This window comes from Pseudophryne corroboree, unplaced genomic scaffold (assembly GCF_028390025.1).
Source record: "Pseudophryne corroboree isolate aPseCor3 unplaced genomic scaffold, aPseCor3.hap2 scaffold_476, whole genome shotgun sequence".
Lineage (NCBI taxonomy): Eukaryota > Metazoa > Chordata > Amphibia > Anura > Myobatrachidae > Pseudophryne > Pseudophryne corroboree.
In genome coordinates this window covers 429,062-436,349 of record NW_026970088.1, presented here as the reverse complement: position 1 = coordinate 436,349, position 7,288 = coordinate 429,062, and positions in this window count along the sequence as shown.

The window sequence follows — 7,288 nt, the reverse complement described above, 5'->3', positions numbered from 1 at the left end:
AGACCTAGCCTGCTGCAGCCCTTGTTGATTCTTATAAAAAAAGTTCTTCTTTTCTTGTCAAAATTAATAGCTAAGAATAGGCTGCCTGAGGCAGCCCCCTGTTAAGTGGCCTGCTACTGAAGGCACCAACTACAAACTGAGCTCCCTGTTCATGGAAGCGAGGTTATAGAGCAGGGGGCGCTGAGCATCTTGGGAACAGTCAAAAGCTTTGAGCCTGTTGGTGCCTCAGATCAAGATCCTACTCTACACCCCAATGTGAATCCTTGTGGAGTCCAGTGTACCCCACAGAAGAAATGAATGTGTCACACCCATTGGCAGCAACATTAGAATAGCTGCTGATGGGCACAATTGAGAAAGGAAGGGGGGAAAACATTTGAATCCAGCACATATATGTAATTTGAATATGTAATTTGTACCTTCCTACTTTAAAATGTAATGGATGAACCTCACCCTGTGAGAACTATCTTTATGATCAAGAGATCTCATATGCAAGATAAGTATGTGTTGGCAGAGGCGCTCACTGGGCAGAGATGCTGATCGCATCTCTGGCATGTGCCGGTGCACTGCGGCACCAGCACACACACACACTTCAGACCTGATCTCCTGTTGTGTGAATATGCACAGCAGAGATCAGGTCTGAATTAGGCCCTATATACAGCTGCCAGTGAGGCAGGGATCTGCTGCTGCCAGTGAGGCAGGGATCTGCTGCTGCCAGTGAGGCAGGGATCTGCTGCTGCCAGTGAGGCAGGGATCTGCTGCTGCCAGTGAGGCAGGGATCTGCTGCTGTCAGTGAAGCAGTGATCTGCTGCTGTCAGTGAGGCAGTGATCTGCTGCTGTCAGTAAGGCAGGGATGTGCTTCTATAAGTGAGGCAGGTATGTGCTGCTGTCAATGAGGCAGGTATGTGCTGCTGTCAATGAGGCAGGTATGTGCTGCTGTCAATGAGGCAGGGATGTGCTGCTGTCAGTGAAGCAGGGATGTGCTGCTGTCAGCAAGGCAGTGATCTGCTGCCCACTATCTCCCTATCACCCCTGCCTGAGTCACACACTTTCCCTGTCCCCCCTGCCCCAGTTACCCACTATCTCCCAGTCACCGCTGCCTCAGTTAACCACTATACCTGCGACCCCTGCCTCAGTCACCCACTATACCAGTCACCCCTGCCTCAGTCAACCACTATCTCCATATCACCCCTGCCTCAGTCACCCACTATCCCTGTCACCCCTGCCTCAGTCTCCTACTGTCCCTGTCACCCCTGCCACAGTCATCCACTATATCCCTATCACCCCTGCCTTAGTCACTGACTATCTCCCAGTCACCCCGGCCTCAGTCGCCCACTATCTCCCACTCATACATGCTTCAGTCACCCACTATCTCCCAGTCATCCCTGCCTCAGTCACCTACTGACACCAGTGCAGACATTTCTGCTGCGGCCTCTCCACTCTCCAGCGTGAACGTCCTGACGACTGAGGAAATCCGCTTCCCAGTTGAGGACTCCGGGAATGAACACTGCCGATATTGCTGGCAGATGACGTTCTACCCAACTGAGGATTTTTGATACTTCCAGCTTTGCTATGCAATTTCGAGTGCCGCCTTGATGATTTGTGTACACTACCGTGGTGGCGTTGTCCGATTGTACTTGAACAGGCCTGCAAGGTGATATCTAATTAGCACACAGGTAAGGAATTAAGAAAATCTTTATTTAAGGGTGAAGATGTTTCTCACAAAATCGTTGCCCCAATGCATCATTGAAATTCAAGCTGGAAAGATGATTTTAATATATCACTTGTACATTTTGTATTGCTCTTCTGGTGACAATGTAGTTTGTTTTTGTCAATTACCCTTTTAATAATAGGGTAAAGAAAATTAAGTGGATTTTTTAAAGAAAACTATACTGTCAATATACTATTAAAACAAATTAAAATGGTAAAAGTTATTGTACTTTAAGTAAAAATAAAAGAGCAAAAATATCAATCCCAGTTTTGATTACTTAAATTAACAAAAAAAAATGCATATAGCAGAGGATAGTTTCAATCTGCCTACCTCTGGGTTATGTGCCCAGCATGCTTCCATTGCTGTACTCTGCTGCACATGTAAGTGCAATAGATCCTGAAGCACTCACTCATCATGGGAAAGTACCAATGTGTTTCTTCGTTGGTTGATGGAAGAAACATCTTACAAAAACTCTCCAGATTATTGACTTTTTAAAGTTTTTCTAGGAAACGTTTTAGATGAATGCTTATTAGCCTTTGTCAGTATGGACTTTTGCAAAGTGTCTCTGTGGCGAAATCAGTTAGTGTGTACGGCTATAAACCAAAAGGTTGGTGGTTCAATCCCACCCAGGGACGTAATTGACCTTGTTATCAGATTTTGGTAATCTTTAAGTAGACAAGTCAAAATTTTAAACCCCCTCTTATGGTGTAGGGTACCTGGCCTTCTCTGATGTAATCAGAGTTAGATTTGATTCAGTGATTTTATAAAAACAGCTAGGAAGCACAATTTAGCAGTGGGTTGCAGAGAAAAAGAAATATGCTGGCAAAAAAATCCAATTGAGTGATTAAACAGCTCTTAATTTTCTGGCTTTATTTTTATGCTAACAAATTTGTTCTCTGAAAAGTGTCCACAAAGCCAAGTCTCTGATTAACACCTTTGTAAGGATGGTTTTTCACCTATTACTAAATTAAATTTGCTTCATTGGAAAGGCAGCAAGATGCATCCTCATTTCAATGTCTACTGAAATAATACGGGTTGACACCAGGAAACATTAACGCCACTGCATCCTTGCTGCTTTCTCATGTGGAAGTCTGTTTAATGTGAAAACAAGGTGATATCTAATTAGCACACAGGTAAGGAATTAAGAAAATCTTTATTTAAGGGTGAAGATGTTGCTAACAAAATCGTTGCCCCAATGCATCATTGAAATTCAAGCTGGAAAGATGATTTTAATATATCACTTGTACATTTTGTATTGCTCTTCTGGTGACAATGTAGTTTGTTTTTTGTCAATTACCATTTTACTAATAGGGTAAAGAAAATTAAGTGGATTTTTGAAAGAAAACAATACTGTCAATATACTATTAAAACAAATTAAAATGGTAAAAGTTATATTACTTTAAGTAAAAATAAAAGAACCAAAATATCAATCCCAGTTTTGGATTACTTTAATTAACAAAAAAAAAATGCATATAGCAGAGGATAGTTTCAATCTGCCTACCTCTGGGTTATGGGCCCAGCATGCTTCCATTGCAGTACTCTGCTGCACATGTAAGTGCAAGAGAACCTGAAGCACTCACTCATCATGGAAAAGTACCAATGTGTTTCTTCGTTGGTTGATGGAAGAAACATCTTACAAAAACTCTCCAGATTATTGACTTTTTAAAGTTTTTCTAGGAAACGTTCTAGATAAATGCTTATTAGCCTTTGTCAGTATGTACTTTTTGCAAAGTGTCTCTGTGGCGCAATCGGTTAGTGTGTTCGGCTATTAACCAAAAGGTTGGTGGTTCAATCCCACCCAGGGACGTAATTGACCTTGTGATCAGATTTTGGTGATCTTTAAGTAGACAAGTCAAAATTTCAAACCCCCTGTTATGGTGTAGGGTACCTGGCCTTCTCTGATGTAATCAGAGTTAGATTTGATTCAGTGATTTTATAAAAACAGCTAGGAAGCACAATTTAGCAGTGGGTTGCAGAGAAAAAGAAATATGCTGGCAAAAAAATCCAATTGAGTGATTAAACAGCTCTTCATTTTCTGGCTTTACTTTTATGCTAACAAAGTTGTTCTCTGAAAAGTGTCCACAAAGCCAAGTCTCTGATTAACACCTTTGTAGGGATGGTTTTTCACCTATTACTAAATTAAACTTGCTTCATTGGAAAGGCAGCAAGAAACACTAGACTAATTGGAGGTGCGCCCTAAAGCAAATTACAATGTTAGGATTAGGGGGTTCGGAAAGACCTCTAGTGTATACTGTCACGATCCGGGTATCTGGACGCCATAACTTACCTTTCAGATGCCTCCTAAGGCTGGCTCAGCGCTCCAGGACCGGATCCCATCTGTTATTCTGATGTCCCCATTCCTGCCTCCTCTCCTGTCACTCTGAGACGCTGTCACAGCGGCGCCATGTTACATCTTGAATGGCATCTCCCGCGGCCTCCGCCGCCATCCCTGAGTTTCTGCATGCAGGATGTCAGAGTGGCGCTTATGTCAGCCGCGGCCTCCGCTGTTGCCCGCGTGGTTCAAATGTGCACTCATCAGTCTGGCGTCTCCTGTTTACTGTGGCCGGCGCCGCCATTGCTGTTAAAGTTCCCACATGGATTATCAAACCAATCTTCCCTCCAAGTGTCTGCATGGGCGCAGCCATGTTGGATTCTGTCACCTGTTCATTTCCACCAATCCGCTGTTTCCATTGTAATCTGCATAATTGCCTAGCCAATCCCTTCCTTGCTGCAGGTATAAGTATTCTGTGCCTGAGCAAGGAAGGCGTCAGTGATTTGGTTGTCAAACCTAGTTCCAGTTTGTCTCTCTCCCGTGGTTGTTTTCCAGGTTCCAGTTACCATCTCCAAACCTCCACTAAAGAGACCCGCTCTAGTCTACCACCTGCGGTGCAGCCTGACTCTCCAGTCCTCTGGGACTCATCTGTTTCCAGTTACAGATTTACCTGCTTCCAGCCTAGCTTCCAGCAGAGATCAGCTCTTCTTAAAGTGCCGGTATCATTTCCGCAGATTACCACTCACCACCGGCACTATTATTTCACCGCTCTCAAACGCCATATATCAATCATATTTCATCGCTCTCAAGCTTCATTTATTTGGCTGGTTCCATCCAGCAATCCACTCCGTGCTTACATCAGTTTGGTTTCAGCCAGTACCCACAGCAGCCATTTTATCCACAGCAGCCCAGCTTTTCCTGGAACACCAGCTAGTATGATCCTGGGCTATCTCCATTGCTACAGTCGGGCCTGGTAAGGACTTTCCAACTAGAAGATAATAAGAACTGTCTCATACTACCAGAGCCCTGTGGTCCTTGTCCTCCTGTAGTACCCAGGAACTGTATTATTTCTCTGCTGATTTTATGTTTCTCTTTTATTACTGCTGTGATGCATGGAGTTTGTCAAAATAAACATCATTGACTTTTATCCTGGTTGTCGTGGGCACGCCTTCGGGCAATTCTTCTACATTTAACTTACATGTCCAGGGGTCTGATACAACCTCCCAGGTTCCACTACACCTCAGCCCCTACAACTGAGGCTGCCTCCAGTCAGCTCAGGCCCTCAGTTGTGACATATACACTGTATATACATTTTAAGATAGGAAGGTACAAATTACATATTCACATTGCATCTATGGGCTGGATTCAAATGTCCCTTTCCTCCCTCAATCGTGCCCGTCAGCAGCTATTCTATTCTATATAAGGAGCCACGAGTCGCCACCATTTTCACTTGTGCATTGGAGATGATAGGGAGAGGACGTGCAGCGTTTTCTCAGTTTCTGTGTTCAGTGTGCTGCAAATATCTGTGCTCAGTGTGCTTGCAAATATCTGTGCTCAGTGTGCTGAAAATATCTACGTTCTCTGCCTGAAAAATGCTCCATATCTGTGCTGCATTGTATTATATAGTATGAGGACAGGGCAGAATTTTGCTGACCACCAGTATATAATATATAGCAGTACGGTACAGTAGGCCACTGCTCTACCTACCTCTGTGTCGTCAAGTATACTATCCATCCATACCTGTGGTGTATTTTAGTAGTTGTGCGCAGTATATATAGTAGGAGGACAGGGCAGAATTTTGCTGACCACCAGTATATAATATATAGCAATACGGTACAGTAGGCCACTGCTCTACCTACCTCTGTCGTCAAGTATACTATCCATCCATACCTGTGGTGTATTTTAGTAGTTGTGCGCACTATATATAGTAGGAGGACAGTGCAAAATTTTGCTGACCACCAGACTTCTACTTAAGTCCAATGGTGTAGGATGTGCAAAGCTGTTTGGCTGTGCATTTATTGATCTAAGCATGCATTTTTATCAAAGCGTGATAAAATTGACACAACGCAGCGTTCAATCAGCGTTAATTTATCTTCAGCTGATATCGATTGTGAATTGACGTTTCTTCTCTTCTTGTCACCTACAGGTAATTACAATTGACTACAACCACCAATCTATTCTGCTGCACTATATCTATATATGCAAAGCTAATTCTGCTGGGTAATTACAATTGACTACAACCACCAATCTATTCTGCTGCACTATATCTATATATGCAAAGCTAATTCTGCTGGGTAATGCAAATTGAAACATTATTGCATAGTATGTTATTTTGAAGTACTTTTTTAAAGTTTTGAATGATATAGACCCAGTTTAATCTTTGTGGAATGCCTGGTTGTTGTTTTTAAGGTAATTTATTGCCTGGCATTTGAGGGGGTGGGGTGTGGTTACAGATTTCAATTATTGGTTTCACTTGTAATAGTCTTCTACTAAAGTCCAATGGTGTAGGCTGTGCAAAGCCATTTGGCTGTGCATTTATTGATCTAAGCGTGCATTTTTATAAAAGCGTGATAAAATTGACACATAACAGCAGTGTTCAATTAGCGTTCAATCGAAGTGAAAAAAGAAGGAAAACAGAAGCACACCAATCTAACAAAACAAAGAAAACTGAAGAACTAATAACAAATGTGAGTCACTTACTCCTCAGATCACTCACCTCCTGATTGTTGCATCTGATTACATAGCACAGAACTACCTTACTTGGACATTTCATAAACCATCCATTTCACCTACAAATGCCTGTATCTGTATTATTGTAATTTTGTTTTTTAAGCACAGCTGCACCAATGCAATTTTACCTGCAAACACTTAAAACATCTAACATAATTACCATTGCTTCTTAAACCTCTCACAATCCTTTCATTTCTTACACTCCAAATACATTTCTGCACCCACTTTATCTACGCTTTTGACTCATTTCATACTAAATCTACACCCCTTGAGCCTACACTGCTTTTCTCACCTGCATTTCTACAATTCTTCTGCTCGGATTCCCTTACAGTCTCCTCTCCTACTTCCACTTTCCCTCAACCTATTTACCTACTTAACACTATGTGAATGCTTTCTTATACTCCCCACATCACTCAGTGTCTACCTAATAATGTATCTTTATCCTTCCCCCCTAGTCTCCTCCACCTCCTCCTCTGTCTCCCCTCCATCCCTCTGTTTCCTTCCCCCACCTTTCCTGTTACCCCACTTTCATTCACCTCTGCCCCATGGTCCTGCTACCCCACAACTCAGCCCTGCTC